Below are 17,448 nucleotides of genomic sequence, written 5' to 3'. Positions count from 1 at the left end.
GGTGAGTAGTTATCAATTCTGTGTGAACTGTAGTGCCCAAGTAGCTTCTGGAACAAAAATGTGATAGCTACTTAAAGGGCCAGGACTAGAACATAGATTTTTTTTGTTTGCTAATATAAATGCCTGTTCACAATGTCAAGAGAATATTTAGGGATGGCCTTTCTTCCTAAAATTGATTTGTAATTTTCGAATTATGTATAAAATTCAGAAATCTGTTCATATATCCTTAAAGCTAGGAAACATGCCTTCAGGCCTTATGTAATAGGAGGGCACTGCAGATGTCAAGAACTCTGAACAGCTGCTTGCTGTGTAGGATAGGAGATAACATTATAATGCCTTAGGTAATAAGTTTCTTGTCTCACAGGAATAAAAACAATATAATAGCGATATAGAGAGAATATTAAGAAAATTAAGTCAACTGATTTGGAAACAGTGTACTTGTAAAAAGTAAAGATTAAGCATATTTGGCCAATTTTTTAACTCATTTAAAATAATATACTACCATTTTTCTTTATTATTCTGTACTAGGTAATCAAACATAGTGCCTCACAAATTCTAGGCAGAAGTACTCTACCATTGAGCTATTTTTTCACTCAAAGTATATTACTTTAAAATATATATATAATTTTGTTGTATGTTTGTTTTTTGTTCATGGGGCTTGAACTCAAGGCCTGAGTGTTTTCTCTGAGCTCTTTTTGTTCTATGGCTCTTTTTGAGCCACAGCTGCACTTCCAGTTTTCTGGTGGTTAATAGGAGATAAGAGTCTCATGGGGACTTTCCTGCCCCAGCTGGTTTCAAACTGTGATCTTCAGATTAGCCTCCTGAGTAGCTAGGAGTTCAGGTGTGAGCCACTGGCACCCAACCCAAATACATTACTTTTAAGTCCTATAATAAACCTCTATTGGGCTGGGAATGTGGCTTAGTGGTAGAGTGCTTGCCCAGCATGCATAAAGCCCTGGGTTCATTTCCTCACTACCACATAAAAAGAAAAAGCTGGAAATGGTGCTGTGGCTCAATTGGTAGAATGCTAGCCTCAAGCAAAAGAAGTTCAGGGACAGTGCCTAGCCTCTGAGTTCAAGCCCTATGACTGGCAAAAATAAAAAATAAACCTCTATTGCATGCATGTGTTTATATGATTCTTAGGAACAGCTCACTAAAATTTTAACCAGTTTATCAGCATATTTGGGTGAGGCTGGGCAACTCTGGAGATCAGAAACAAAATCAGAATGAAAATATCATAGAAGATGATGTAAATATAACAAGAAAGATTTTAAAACATATTTTTCTTTAATAATATGAAATATACTAAAAAGTCTAATAATGAGGATTAGGTCTTCTACCCTTGTCTTTCAGCCACTCAACTCCTCTCACCAGAGGTAACTCCAGCTTTTGCTATATTCTTCTGAAATATTCTGTGTATCTATTTAAGGAAACATATGAAGATTTTGGTTTTTCTTTGTATTTTCATTCACTTTGGAGACTGATTAAAAACCTTTCTGTTTCCTAGTGTTTTTCATAATTAGCATGGGCTATGTTGTGATACTGGAGTTACTGGAGTGACTGGAGTGTTCCACAGAGACTGAAGGATAGATTGTGGGGTGTGTTGAAAGGATTCTCATTCTGGCAACAGATGAAACCAAAAGTTACTCTCCTAAACTCTGTGATATATTTAAGTGCTTACTGGGTGTTAAGTGATTTGTGTTGAAACCCATTTTGGACTACCATTTTAGTTGTGAAGCCACAGTATGGTCATATGTATACTATTCACAGTAAATGTGGAAAATCTCATAAGACAATATGAGTGATATAAAGATATGTATATGAAGTTACTGAACGAGCCAGGTAGATGACAGTGAGTACTATGAATGAAACAAAGAAAACTTGGCTTGGGATTGTACTTATACCTCAAAGAATTTAATAGGGAAGAAGTAAGAAAAGCAGTTTGTGGTTATGAAACAGTGAAAATGAATGACACAAGGACAGTGTGTAAAGCAGTATGAAGGTGGAGGCAGTAAGAGGCTGACAGGAGCCGGTAGTAGCAGCTGTAATTCTAGCTACTCAGGGCAGAGACCTGGAGGATTGTAGCTGAAAGTCAGTCAGGGCATAAAAGTCACCAGGAAGGAGTATCTCCAATTAACCAGCAAAATTACTGAAGGTGTGACTAAAGTGGCAAAGCACAATCCATGGGTGAAAAAAGCTGAATGAGACTGTGAAATCCTGAGTTCTGGCCTGACTGGGAATAAACTGCATGGTTGAGTCCATGCAGTGATGTAGGAGGTTTTCAGGGACTAAGATTTAGCGAACATTTATACATCTAGTGAGTAATAAGGGCTCACTAAAGTTATTGAATAGGAAAGTGACAATACCATGTTTTAGAAAGTGACTCTAAGGTAGTGCATAAATATGGACTCAGGTAATGTGGATCCTAATGTTAGTGTTGGAAATAAAAGAAAAATAATAAAAACAAAAACAAGTAATAGACTGCATATTGAATTTTGGAGTGAAGGAAGTAGGATAAGAGACTGTCCAGTTGTCTGGGAGAAAGATATTCCTCTTTGTAGAAACAGAGAAGACAAGTAACTAAGGGAGACAGGTGACACATTGATTTTTAGGTGAAGACTAAGATGATGGGGAAGCATTCAGATGAAACTGTGTAGTTGAAAGAGTGGGCCTAACAGTATGGAAGTTAGAACTGTGGATGGCCACATCCCCATCGCTCTACCTGGAGGCCTAGACTACCCTTGAGTTTACCACCTTCCAACCAACCATAACAGTTAAAGTTTTCTGTTAGCTGTTAGATGAACATGCACCAAAAACCAGTTTAAGCAGGTCCGGTGGTTGCTAAACAGGTACTCTACTACATGAGCCACTATGCAAGCCCTTTTTTGAGTTGCTTATTTTTACAATAAAATGTGCTTTATGCCTGGGTTGGCATGAACTGTGATACTCCTATTTGTGCTTAATCTATAACTTGGGAGTACAGACAGAAACTACTGTACCCAGCCCTTGGTTAAGCCCTTGGTTAGAAACTTTTATGTGTGAGCTAGTTTCTAACAGTGACCCTCCTTCTCCCCCCAATCTCTGTCTTCCAAGTACATAGGATTACAAGCTTGAGCCACCACACCTGGCTAGTTTATTTATTTATTTTGTTGGTCATGGGGCTTGAACTCTGGGCCTGGGCGCTGTCCCTCAGTTCTTCAGCTAGCATTCTACCACTTGAGCCATGGCTTTTTTCTGCTTATGTGGTGCTGAGGAAGCGAACCAGAGCCTCATGCATGCCAGGCAAGCACTCTACCACTGAGCCAACTCCCCAGCTCCCTCGTTTATTTTTTGAGATAAGGTCAAGCTAACTTTTTTTTTTTTCCTGTTGGTTGTGGGGCTTGAACTTAGTGCCTAGGCACTGTCCTTGAGCATTTTCACTCAAGGCTAGTGCTCTACCACTTTGAGCCAGAGCTCCACTTCCAATTTTCTTATGGTTAATTGGAGGTAAGACTTTCTTGCCTGGGCTGGCTTTGAACTGCAGTCCTCAGATCTCAGCCTCCTGAGTAGCTAGTATTATAGGCATGAGCCACTGGTGCCAGCTTTTGCTAATATCATCATCATCATCGTCATCGTTATTATTATTATTATTGCCTGGGTTAGCTTTGAATAGTGACTTTTCCATCTCTGCCTCCTACTTACCTGGGATTATAGATGTGTAGCACCATACCTAGCCCTTGGATGCCCCCTTTTGTGCTTGTTTCTTTGGAAGGTTAGGACTGAAGTTAATACTAAATTATATATATATATATATATGTATATATATATATATATATATATATATATATATATATATATAGGAAGTGGCGCTGTAGCTCAAGTGGTAGAGCGCTCGCCTTGAGCTGAAGAGCTGAGGGACAGCGCCCAGGCCCAGAGTTCAAGCCCCATGGCCGACAAAAAAAAAATTTTGACATATATATATATATATATATATATATATATATACATATATATATATATATAAGCCATTATATAATATTTCTTCTATATTCTATACCTAAGTTCCAGGAATCAGGGCACATCCTATTAGGGAAAATAAAAGATTAAAACAAATTCAATTTAGTATAGCCACTAAACCATTCCCAAAGGGTAAAGACTATGTGTGTCTCCTTAGCATATAAAATCATTCCAAGGTCATTGACTCTAAGATGTTTTATAAATGAATGAAATTTGATAAGGGTGCAAACAAGTCATGGAGAGTGAGTGGGAAAACAAAAAATTCAATCTTGAAGAAAAAGGCATTTATACTTGATTATGAGAAAGGAATAGGATTTTGACATGCACAGACAAGTTGATGGGAACTATCCTTCTGTCTGTCTGTCTGTCTGTCTGTCTGTCTGTCTGTCTGTCTGTCTATCTATCTATCTATCTATCTATCTATCTATCTATCTCTATTTTTGTGCCAGTTCTGGGGATTGAACTCAAGGCTTTGGTACTGGTGCTGTCCCTTAGATTTTTTTGTTGTTTTTGTTTTTTTGCTGGTTCTGGGGCTTGAACTCTGGACCTGGGCACTGTCCCTAAGCTTCTTGGGCCACAGGACCACTTCCAGCATTTTCTGAGTAGTTTAATGGAGATAAGAGTCTCACAAACTTTTCTGCTAGGGTTGGCTTACAACCATGATCCTCAGGTCTCAGTCTTCTGATAGCTAGGATTACAGACATGAGCCACCAGTGTTCATCTGTTTTTACTTGGGCTGTTACTCTACCACTTGAGCCACAACTCCACTTTTGGCTTTTGTTGTTGTTGTTGTTAATTGGGAATAAGAATCTCATGGACTTTTCCACCCAGGCTGGCTTCAAACCAAGATCCTTAGATCTCAGCCTCCTGAATAGCTAGATTATAGGTATGAGCACCAGTTCCTGGCTAGGATGATATTTGTTTTTAATGAAGAGAATCATATGATTAGAGATACAGAGGCAGAAAAATGTGGGCTATTGGCTTGTAAGGTGAAAACTTCATTTTGGAGAAGCATGGGAAAGGTGAATGGAGTGGTCAGTGGGGAGTAGAGCAGAGGTCGGGAAGTGGAGTGGGAGGTAGGAAGCCTGGTCCACCATCATGTCAGGATTATCTGTAATTATTATTTGGCTTTTGTCTCTTTGTCATCTTGTTTGGAGTGAAAGCCCACAAACCTCAAGCCCAGAGCTCAAGAGTTCATACACCCCACTCTTCAAGGATCCTCTCTCAATCCCACCCTTGACTCTTAGCCATTGACTAATCCTTTACTTAAAACAACTTAGCCATGATGTTGTTTTAACCCTGCTTAAAACCTGAGTAGTCCAAAGGCCATCAGGAAACTTAATTATTCTTTAGGTTACTCCCCAGGATGCCTGGATAAAGTACATTTAGACATACAGAAAGCAAGGACCACCTCACAAAGGATTGTTTTCCTATCTGAAGCTATATGCTGAAAGTTGAGAGGTAATGCAAATAAAAGCTTATATTTATTAAGCATTATTTCCCAGCACTCTTCTGAGTACTTTCTACTGATATGTCATTTCATCTTTATTTTCATCCTTAGAAGTAGATGCTATAATACAAAAAAAACCAAGAAGCTTAACACTATATAAGTTCACAGAGTGTCAGAACTGGGATTTGAATCCAGGTGGTCTGATTCCAAAGCCTGAACTCTTAGTAGCCAGTTTATTATCCTGCCTTGATTAAAGAAAACATATTAAGAAACCATGAGGGATAAACATGCTGTATTCAGTAGATATTAACAACATTTTAAGAGTTAGTATTAAATACCAGGCAATTATAGTTCAAATTTCTATGAGCTAAGTGGACTTGAGCCCATTGAAACTTTTTTTTTTTTGGTCCGGTCGTGGGGCCTGAACTCTGGGCCTGGGCGCTGTCCCTCAGCTCTTCAGCTCAAGGCTAGTGCTCTACCACTTGAGCCACAGCACCACTTCCAGCTTTTTTTCTTATTGCTTACGTGGTACTGAGCAATCGAACCCAGGGCCTCATGTATGCAAGGCAAGTGCTCTACCACTGAGCAACTTTCCCAGCCCCCCATTGAAGCTTTATTTTTGTCATTTCAGTATATAAAGTGTCTTTGGATAGGGTAATGTGTTTTTATGCATGTACTATGTCAGCCACACGATTATGGCTTTAGTAGATGTGTAGCATTAATTTAGAATGCATTAATTTTTTTAGTTAAGAATGCAGACCTTACTAATATAGACTTCTATTTAAGACAAAGAGAAGGAGAAAGGGATCATGCCAATTCTGCAGGAAATGAAAACATTTGTTCAAAATTCCCATAGCAGGGCTGGGAAGTGGCTCAGTGGTAGAGCGCTTGTCTTGCATGCATGAGGCCCTGGGTTTAATTCCTCAGCACCACATAAGCAGAAGAAAAAAAAAGCCATAAGTGGCATTATGACTCAAGTGGTAGAGCACCTAGCCTTGAGGTGAAGAGCTGAGGGACAGCGCCCAGGCCCAGACCAGAGTTCAGGCCCTACAACTGGACCCAAAACAACAACAACAACAACAACAACAAAATTCCCAAAGCATATCTTCATCTCTCTGTTCTTTTTCTCTCTGTCTCCTGTCTCTCCTTCTTCTCTCTCCTCTCTCATTGAAACTCATGGCCTTATGCCTTTGCTTGGTTAGCAAAAAGAAGGCAAGATAGTATTTTTAAAAAGACTAACAGAATCTACCATTGCAATGTTCTTTAAAATTCTGACTACTTACTATCCTCACAACAGAATGATTTGTGAAATAAGCGAACTGCTATAGCACACACCTTGAACATTCCAGTGGCATTTGATATACAGTGCTCTAGGCCTAGTCCTTAAACTCCTGCCACCTTCTATTTCTGCACTTCATGACTGCTGTGGGAGCAAAGAGAATTTAGGAGATGTGAATATCTCTTTTTCCATTTTTCTTTTCAGTAGTGGGGATGAGAAGCAGGGCCTCTTGCATGCTAGAAATATTCTCTACCACTTGGTCCATGACCCTTCCTCTCCACCCCCAGATCTTTTAGTTTGTGTTTTGTTTTTGAGAAAGGATCTTGCTAACTTTGACTGATCTGCCCTTGAACTTAAAGTATTCTTGCCTCTGCTTCCAAAGAACATGGGATTATAAACATGTGCCTCTCTGCCCACAGACACAGATCTTTTGGCAGTCACATCAGAGTTCTATCATGAGAACTAGGAAATATTTGCTAGAGAGGAAGTAGATTTTGAGACACTCTAGCCAGCCTCGGTCATTCTGCAGCTGAGTGAAACCTAGTCATTGAAGATACTTGTCCACATGAATAAAGATATTTACAAATGTGAAAAATGACTTTGACAAGATGATAGAAACAGGATTTATGATCTTTTGCTATATCTAAGATATATTTTATTTAATCTTTTCTTTATAGATAGTTAAAACGATGGGGTGGAGTTGTGGCAAGCACAGGGTCTTGAGTTGAAACCCCAGTACTACAAAAAATATGGATAGGTAGGTAGAGAGACAGACAGACAGACAGACAGACAGACAGACAGACAGACAGACAGACAGAGAAGAAGTTTCAAACACTCCATTACTTAAAAGCTGTCCTCAAGCCCTCTCAACAACAAGCAGCCCACTTTATCTACTTTTGTGTTGTACTACTGTTCCTTAGCTATAACTGGTTGGCACATATCTCATTTGACTCTTAATTCTTAGAGTCAGAATTCATGTTTTTAATTGCCAGGGCTTAATGATGAAAAGGTAAATGATGAGATTATAATTGAATTTGTAATTAAATAGATAAGTGCTGGGGCTGGGAAGGTGGCTCAGAGGTAGAGCGCTTGCCTTGCATGGATGAGGCCCTGGGTTCGATTCCTCAGCACCACATAAGCAAAAAAAAAAAAGCCTTAAGTGGCGCTGTGGCTCAAGTGGTAGAGCGCTAGCCTTGAGCTGAAGACAGCGCCCAGGCCCAGGGTCCAGGCCCGACGACCAGACCCCCCCCCCCCAAAAAAAAAAGATAAGTGCATGGATGAATGTATGGGCAATGGAAAAAATTCAATTCAGACTAAACAGGAAAACAGGCTACTTTTGAATTCATGAAAACTTGATTTGAAGCATTTTGATTAAAATGTTTTTCTGTAAGCCACACGTGTTGGTGCATTTGTATAATCTCAGAACTGAAGAGGCTGCAGTAGGAAGATCAAGAGTTTGAAGCCTGCCTGCATAGTGAGATCTGTCTTAAAAAAAATGTTCTTCTCAGCAACAACATAAGTAATAATTTTCACTAGCTGATCAAAAAGAATTAGCATTGGGCTGGATGCTGGTGGCTCATGCCTGTAATCCTAGCTACTCAGAAGGCTGAGATCTGAGGAGGATTGAGGTTCAAAGCCAGCCCCAGTAGCAAAGTCCCCTTGAGACTCTTATCTCCAATTAGCCACTCTTTCTTTCTGAAGTATCTTCAATTGGACTGGGCACAGTGGCTCATTCCTGTCATTTCAGTTTCCAGGAAATAGAGATATGTAGGATCACAGTTTGAAGGGCAGCCCAAGGTAAAATAAGCTCCCCCATCTCAATTAATAGTATAGTGACACTATCATTCTGACTACCCAAGAACCATAAATAATATTGTGGTAGAGAAGTGGCTCAAGTGGTAGAGTGCTTGTTTAGTACAAGGTCCTGAGTTCAAACACCAATACCACCAAATACAAGTAAGTATCCTTCAGTGAAATTGTATGTTATTTTCAAGTGCATGTTCTAGTTTTTGTGTGTGCTGGTACCGATGTTCTTGGTTGGCTTTCTCTACTCAGAGCTGGTATGCTAACACTTGAGCCATACCTCCAGTTCCTGGATTCTTTTTATTGTTGGCTGCACTGGTGCTTGGACTCAGGACCTCACACTTGACAGGTGGGTTACTCTCCCACTTAAACTATGCTTCCAAGCCCTTTTTGCTTTTGTTATTCTTATAAGTTATGCTTGGGGCTGGGAAATTGGCTAAGTGGTAGAGTGCTTGCCTTGCATACACGAGGCCCTGAGTTCGATTCCTTAGTACCACATAAGCAGAAAAAGCCAGAAGTGGCTCTGTGGCTCAAGTGGTAGAGCAGTAGCCTTAAGCTGAAGAGCTCAGAGACAGCACCCAAGCCCAGAGTTCAAGCCCCACAACTGACTGAAAAAAAAAGAATTAGTAGCATCTAGTTGTAATAAGGTGATTATGAGACAAGGATCTGAAATTTTTTCTCATAGAATTAAGTTTTAGTGAGCTGAAATTTCACATCTGTGGAAAATATAAATTAGATTTTTATTCCATTAGTAATATTTGTCATACTTAATCCTTTAATTTTTGCTTATTCAACCAACATTCAGTGAGTTTCTACTCAGATGATATTAACATACCAGTGTATATATAATTAAATGACTTTGTAACTGGAATGAAGATTGAACAAGATAGAGTAACTGGCAGTACATAACATCTCATTTATCAGAAAGTGTCTGTGGACTCTGTTGAGATGAAAAGGATACCCTATGTTTCATTGAGGAATAGATCACATATTGGGATCCCAAATGACTTTAATGGAGGTGAAAATTTTTTGTTACTTAGTGATATTGTAGCTATGTCATCACACAACATGTGTCTGTGGTGATGCTGGTGTAAACAAACTTGTCAGTTATACAAAAGTCTAGGATATAAAATTTTGCGAAGTATATAATACTTGATAACAATAATAAAAACAACTTCCTTACTGGTTAGTATATTTCCTTTCTTTCTTTCTTTCTTTCTTTCTTTCTTTCTTTCTTTCTTTCTTTCTTTCTTTCTTTCTTTCTTTCTCTTTTTTCCCTCCCTCCCTCCCTCCCTCCCTCCCTCCCTTCCCTCCCTCCCCCTTCCTTCCTTCCTTCCTTCCTTCCTTCCTTCCTTCCTTCCTTCCTTCCTTCCTTCCTTCCTTCCTTCCTTCCTTCCTTCCTTCCTTTCTTTTTTTTTTTTGGTTGTGGGGCCTGAATTCTGCACCTGGATGCTGTCCCTCAGCAATTCAGCTCAAGGCTAGCACTCTACCTCTTGAGCCACAGTGCCACTTCGGGCCTTTTCTGCTTATGTGGTGCTGAGGAATTGAGCCTAGGGCCTCATGCCACTGAGCTACCTTCCCAACCCCTCTACTGTATTTCTTTTTTATCTTCCTTTATCTTTTATAATTGTTTTGTGACATGATCCCACTATTATACCCTGGCTAGCCTGGAACTTGAGATCCTTCTGCCTCATCCTCCCAAGTTCTAGGATTATAGCTATGTATTACAACACCTGGCTAGTTGCTACTACTACTACTACTACTACAACAACAACTACTACTATTATTTGCTGGTCCTGGGGCTTGAACTCTGCTTGGATGCTGTCTCTGAGCTCTTTTTGCTCATAGCTAGCATTCAACTTCTTTTTTTTTTACTTTTTATTTTTATTTATTTATTTTTATTGTGAGAATACCGTACAGAGGAGTTACAATTATATGGGCAAGATAATGAGTACATTTATTATCAAGCATTGTTGCCTCCTCTTTGTTTCTCCATCCCCTCCCTTCCCATACTCCCCCCACCTCCCCCAACCCGATCCTTCCCCCGCCCACCACCAAAGTTGTGAAGTTCGTTTTTTGACATAATGACTTGTACATCTCATTGTTGCATTGGGTCCACCTGTATCCCTAGTTAAACGATTTGGTTTTTTCCCTTTCCCTCCACAAATTATACCAACATCAAATACAGTGAAAGCAGGGGTTATACCATGGGGGAGGGACATACAAAGCAACAAAGACATCATCTTATAAATATGTTAGAAACAATTGCATGAAAGAAAAAAACACTTGAATACTTATCTTGGGGTTCATTTCCCTAACATCAACTTATCTGACCTTTTCTGCTTGACTCAGACATATACTAGTTATTGCAAATAAGGGAAACCATGGGACCTATGTTTCTTTCCATTTCCTAACAAATGGGGCAATGTCATTCTTTCTGATGGAAGCATAGAATTCCATTGTGTATATATACCACATTTTCTTGATCCATTCCTCTACTGAGGGGCTGGGTTGGTTCCATATCTTACCTATGGTAAATAATGCTGCAATAAACATAGTCGTGCTGGTAGCTTTAGTGTGGTCTTGTTTGTGAACATTTGGGTAAATGCACAAAAGTGGGATTACTGGGTCATAGGGGAGTTCTATGTGGAGTCTTTTGAGGAACCTCCATACTGCTTTCCAAAGTGGTTGAACAAGTTTACACTCCCACCAACAATGTAGTAAGGTTCCCTTCTGTCCACATCCCCTCCAGCATCTGTTGTTATTAGAGTTCTTGATTATAGCCATTCTAACTGGGGTGAGGTGGTATCTCAATGTTGTTTTGATTTGCATTTCTTTTATGGCTAGAGAGGTTGAGCATTTCTTCATGTGTCTATTGGCCATCCTCCTTTCCTCTTCAGAGAAGTTTCTCTTTAAGACTTTAGCCCACTTATTTATTGGGCAGTTGTTTCTTTGAAGATTTGTTGTTGGGGGATCTAATTTTTTGAGTTCCAGGTATATTTTAGATATGAGACCCTTGTCCGTTATATGGCTAGTGAAGCTCTTCTCCCAATCCGTGGGCTTTCTATTGATCTTGCTAGCTATGTCCTTTGCCATGCAGAAACTCTGCAATTTCATGCAATCCCATTTGTCCAACCTTTCTTTGATTTGTTGTGTTTCTGGGTCTCTATTAAGAAATTTTCGACCTGTGCCAAGGAGACCTAGGGTTTCTCCTATTCCATCCTGTTATGTTTTCAGAGTGTCTGCTTTGACTCCGAGGTCTTTGATCCATTTGGAGTTGATTCTGGTGCAGGGTGATATATAAGTTTCTAGCTTTAGTTTTCTTCAAATAGCTAACCAATTTTGCCAGCACCATTTACTGAAGAGGCTCTCTTTCTTCCATTCTATTTTCTTAGCTCCCTTAACATTCAACTTCTTGAGCCACTGTGCCTCTTCCAGCTTTTTCCAAGTAGTTTATTGGAAATAAGTGTCTTGCACAGTTTCCTGCCCAGGCTTTGAACTGTGATCCTCAGATCTGAGCTTCCTGAGTAGCTAGGATTATAAGCATGAGCCACCAGTGCCTGCCTGTTATTATTTTAAAATGAAATCTTATTTGAAAACAAAACAAAACAACCACAAAAGAGTATGCCTGTTACACTGGCAGATGCCTTATGGATCAGTGTTTACATCGTCTTGTAAGCCCATTGAATGGCCATGTTAAGTGATTGGTGTCTACTGCCTAGGCTTGCAAAGCATGCTGTGAGCTGTGGTTTAAGTGGTAGAGTGCTCGCCTTGAGCTGAAGAGCTCAGGGGCAGCACCAAGGCCTAGAGTTCAAGCCCCACAACTGGGGGTGGGGGAGGAAGCATGCTATGATGTTCACACAGTGACAAAATCTGTTAACCATGCAGTTCTCAAAATATACTGCTATGGCTAAGTGACTTATGAAAATCTTTAATTACAGTAAAATGCAACCTTATTTTCATACAAATGCATGTTTGTAAGACATTGGGGAAAATGTTGGTTATATTTCTTTAAAAGAAAGAAGGAAATGAACTAGATTGGGGAAACTCTGATGAGAAATAGATTTTTATTATATAAAATAGAGTTTTACTTCAATTTCATTTCTTAAATTAGAATAATTTCCAAGTAAATGTAAATCACGAAAATAATGTAGATAACATGCATGTAACTTGTACTATATGTGAAACCTACTTTAAATTAAGGCAGTGGAGTCTTAGCAAAATAGTAGTGCTACCTTGTAAGCCGTAAAAGATCTCAATATTCTGATTTCAGAGTTGTGTCTTTATCTGTCACATATATATTACCACTAAAAGATCTAGGACAAGCTGGGCGCCGGTGGCTCATGCCTGTATTCCTAGCTACGCAGGAGGCTGAGATTTGAGGATCGCAGTTCAAAGCCAGCCTGGGCAGAAAAGTCCATGAGACTCTTATCTCTAATAAATCACTCAGAAAACCTGAAGTGGCGCTGTGGCTCAAGTAGAGTGCTAGCCTAGAGCTAAAGAGCTGAGGGACAGCACCCAGGCCCAGAGTTCAAGCCCCTTGACCAACATGGTATATACTCATTTAAACCTTCACATTTCCCCAAATATATGAAACAAAAATAATAATAAAAAGAAAAATGTCTTGGCAATGTATGTAATAGACAAAGTGTTAATATTCTCTCTATATATAAAACATTTGTACAATGCATGAAAAAGAAAAATCTGGTCTGGGAATGTAGTGTAATGGTAAAGCACTTACCTAGCATGCTTGAGGCCCTGGGTTTGATCTCCAGCACTAGAAAAACAAATATACAGAGGTGGGAGGGCGGGGGAAGGAAATGGTCTAGAGCAAGTATTGTCATATTCATCCTGGACCAAATCCTGTTCACCATCTTATGTTTAAAATGAAGTTGTATTGGAACATAGTCCTGCATATTTATTTGCCGTTTGTGCTGCTTTTGAGCTACAATAACAGAACTGACTAACATTAAAGCTAATAGTCCTTGCTATCTTGCCTTTAAAGAAAAAGGTTCTCTTTACTGCTGAATAGAAGGGAATATTCAGTTTTGGTAGTCTTGAAAGACCTCTAGAGTCTCTTCCCTTTGGAATGATTTTTGGTGATCCTTGTTAATAGCAGCTAGATTCCGGTTTGTTTTTATTTTGAACTCATCTTTGGTTAGTTATCATACATGAATGCCTGTAGGTATCTTTCCTCTTAGATGAGATTTATTCCCACTGATCTCTTTACTTTTTCCTTTTTTGGCAGCACTACTTCTTCTATGGTAAACAAATTCTAGAGTCCTCAGTGTTTTCAAAACACATTCAATTACCTTCACCCACTCCTAAGCCTTTAGTCATCAAGTCTTCTCTGGTATCTTGCATCTAGGTTGTTGACTTTTGCTGTAGAAATTCACACTAATGGGGCAATGTTTTATATAGCTACACTCATACTCTCCCTGACCTGAATGGGGAATCCCTCTTCCATGATCCCAAATCAGTTCCTTTCCTATGACCTCTTAAGTCTGACTGCCCTGACCTTTCATCTTTTACTTCAGCTCCCTTGTTCCACCTCTTCCTTCCAGTCCTCCAAAAATGAACTTGCCTTCTTCACAGAGACATGGATGGAGCTCTATACAGTAAGGTCTAATCCTTCTTCCTCAGAATGAAGAATCCACTTGTGACATCTTTCTGTTTTACCACCAACATTTTGCCTCTAAGCTGGTTTTTTTTCCCCATAACTTGTAAACTATTTCATCTCTATTTTTTGTTTGCTTTTGAGAGAGGATTTCACTGTATTATCCAGGGTGGCCTGGAACTCTGCGTTCTAAGTACTGAGATTATAGGTGTATACCTCAGCCACTCCTGGATAAGATTATATTATTATTATTACTATTGTTAGTGATGTTGAGGCTCAAACCAGAGCCTCATACTTGTTAGGCAAGTGCTGCATCACCCAGAACTATGCCTCAATTCTTTATTTTTCCAAATGGAAGGGGGAAGGGACAGAAGAAGAAGAGAAAGAGGGAGATGGAAAGGGAAGAAGGAAAAAAAGAAAAGGAAGAAGTATGCTCCTCTCATACTTCTTTGGACTCTGTACTCCTCACCAACTTTACTGCACACTTACCCTTTCCCTCACAGCCTGCTTTGTAGACACAGCCTCTTTGCTTGTCAGCAGTTTCTATCATATTGTCTGTCATAAGATGTACCTTCCTGTGAGAGTTGTGAAGGTGCCTTGGCCAACTTTCTTTTTTTTTTTTTTTTTGTCGGTCGTGGGGCTTGAACTCTGGGCCTGGGCGCTGTCCCTCAGCTCTTCAGCTCAAGGCGAGCCCTCTACCACTTGAGCCACAGCGCCACTTCCGGTTTTCTGGTGGTTTAATGGAGATAGGAGTCTCACGGTCTCTCCTGCCCGGGCTGGCTTTGACCCGCGATCCTCAGATCTCAGCCTCCTGAGTAGCTAGGATTACAGGCGTGAGCCACCAGCGCCCGGCTCCTTGGCCAACTTTCTATGCTAGATTTACCCCTCCATCCCTGCTTTCCTTGACTCACTTCAACTTATGATATAGTCGACTATTGTCTGTTTCTTAAATGACTATTGTCTGTTTCTTAAAACTTCATTTTATTTATTGATGATATTTTCTTCTGTTTTTTTTCTTTTATTTTTCATGTGCTTTGTATGATATTACCCAGGTTCCCATGTCTTGAAACCGATTTCATCCTTTTTTGATTTTATGCTGGTCTTGTGGTTTGAACTCAGGGCCTGGGCTTTTGTGCTCAAGGGTAGTGCTATATCACTTTGAGCTACAGTGCCATTTCTGGCTGTTAGTAGTTAATTGGAGATAAGAGTCTCATGGAGCCGGGCACTGGTGGCTCACACCTGTAATCCTAGCTACTCAGGAGGCGGAGATCTGAGGATTGCGGTTCAAAGCCAGCCCGGGCAGGAAAGACCGTGAGACTCCTATCTCCAATAAACCACCAGAAAACCGGAAGTGGCGCTGTAGCTCAAGTGGTAGAGCGCTCGCCTTGAGCTGAAGAGCTGAGGGACAGCCCAGAGTTCAAGCCCCACGACCGACAAAAAAAAAAAAAAAAGAGTCTCATGGACTTTCCCACCTGGCTGGCTTTGAACTGAGATCCTCAGATCTCAGTTTCCTTAGTAACTAGGATTACAGGTGTGAACTATGAAAAGAGTCTCATGGACTTTCCCACCTGGCTGGCTTTGAACTGAGATCCTTCCTTAGTAACTAGGATTACAGGTGTGAACTATGAACAGCTAGTACTTTCAATCCCCTTTATCTTTATGTACTTTCCCAAGGCAGTCCCATACTAATGATTCATCAATCGCTATTTCCATCCTTTAGCTTTTAACCTCCACCCCCATCAAGATCTCACAGGATCTTAAAAGTCTTATTTTTACCTGAAATTGAACACAGACAAAATCCAACTCCTTATCACCCTTTATCAGGCCATTTTATATTGTACCATAGTGTAGCTGGCCATATTTATGAGCCCAAATACCACAGTACTCTGTAACCTGTCTATCCATCCAGGCCCATTTTGAGCTTTTTGAGGGCAGGGACCTCATGTTTCATCTATATAATTTCAGTGTCTAGTAAACTGAGTAGAGTCTGTGTTCAATGAGTATGTGAGAGGAAGAAAGGATGAAACTTTATTTTGGATTCAAATCTTTAAAAACAATTTTAAAATTTTTAATTGTATTATAAGGGTGATATAAAGCGATATAATAGAATTTGTACATATTGGATAGATGTCCTCTTGAATGAACTGAGTCTGGGAAATTGGCCAAAAGATGAAGCACCCAACAGTGTTCTTATTCTATGGCCTATTGATAAAAACCTGACAATGTTCCCAAGGCCTTTAAAATGGTTACAGCCATGATGGATGATATTTTTTTTTTGTAAGTCATAGGGCTTGAAAGCTGGGCTTGGGTACTGTCTTCAGGGCAAGTGCTCTACCACTTGAGCCACAGTGCCAATTCTGGTTTTCTGGTGGTTAATTGGAGATAAGAGTCTCACAGACTCTTATTGCCTGCCCTGGCAGGCTTTGAACTGTGATCCTCAGATCTCAGCCTCCTGAGTAGCTAGGATTACAGGCATGAGCCACTGGTGCCCAGCCAGATGATTTTTTTTTAATTTAAAATTAAAGCCATTTAGGCTTCAAGTAGAAGAATACTAAGACTACAACAACATCATCCTCAAACTGTGAAGTTTATTAGTAAATATAGAACATTTTACATTCAGTACTTAGCACACTTTAGATTAGTTCCTGAGTTTTTGTACTTGGTGGTATTGAGGACACTCAGTATAAAATGCTATGGGTATAAAATGTTCTGTTATCAAGTACTCAAAAATTTTAAATCAGAATACCAATTCTCAAACAATCTATAACACCAGCTATAAAAAAAAGTAGCAAAGAAAATAAGTTACATTGTACAATAAAGCAGAAAATTTATGACTGTAAAAGCCAGGATTGAATTAGTGAAGTAGCAATCAGAAATCATAAGGAAAAGATTTGTATGCCAAATTCAGTCCAGAAACAAATTATCTATTGTAAAAGTTCATAGTCTTTTATTTTGTGGTCCTGAGTCTTGAAGTACTGTGCCTGAGCTTTTCTTATTCTTCTTTTTCTTTTTCTCAAGACTAGTGTTGTACACTTTAGCCACAGTTCCACTTCTGTCTTTTTGGTGGTTAATAGGAGATAAAATTCCATGGACTTTCCTGTCTGATTTGGCTTCAAACCGTGATCCTCAGATCTCAGGCTCCTGAGAAGCTAGGATTACAGCCAACTGGTGCTTGGCTTCATAGTTTTTGTTTTTGTTTTTTGTTTCATCTTCCCTAGGCATTCACTGTAGTTTTAATGTCAAAAATAATGTTATTCCGGGCTTTTGGAAATTTAAAATTAATGAAATAAAATAATCCAATAG

General features: G+C 39.6%; 1 protein-coding gene and 1 long non-coding RNA gene across 4 annotated transcripts in view; one reads left to right on the top strand and one right to left on the bottom strand.

The window, feature by feature from the left end:
* Positions 1 to 17,448, top strand: part of Greb1l (GREB1 like retinoic acid receptor coactivator) — a 258,809-nt gene that overhangs the window by 22,363 nt on the left and 218,998 nt on the right. The gene's annotated exons all lie outside the window — the stretch shown is intronic.
* The window catches only part of LOC138832093 (uncharacterized), a 55,207-nt gene that overhangs the window by 19,000 nt on the left and 18,759 nt on the right, over positions 1 to 17,448 (bottom strand). The window lies entirely within an intron of this gene.

Source organism: Dipodomys merriami, unplaced genomic scaffold (genome assembly GCF_024711535.1).
Source record: "Dipodomys merriami isolate MVZ:Mamm:240054 unplaced genomic scaffold, mDipMer1.0.p SCAF_2, whole genome shotgun sequence".
Classification (NCBI taxonomy): domain Eukaryota; kingdom Metazoa; phylum Chordata; class Mammalia; order Rodentia; family Heteromyidae; genus Dipodomys; species Dipodomys merriami.
Note: the sequence above shows the minus strand (reverse complement) of the source record. Positions and strands in the feature narration are given on the sequence as shown.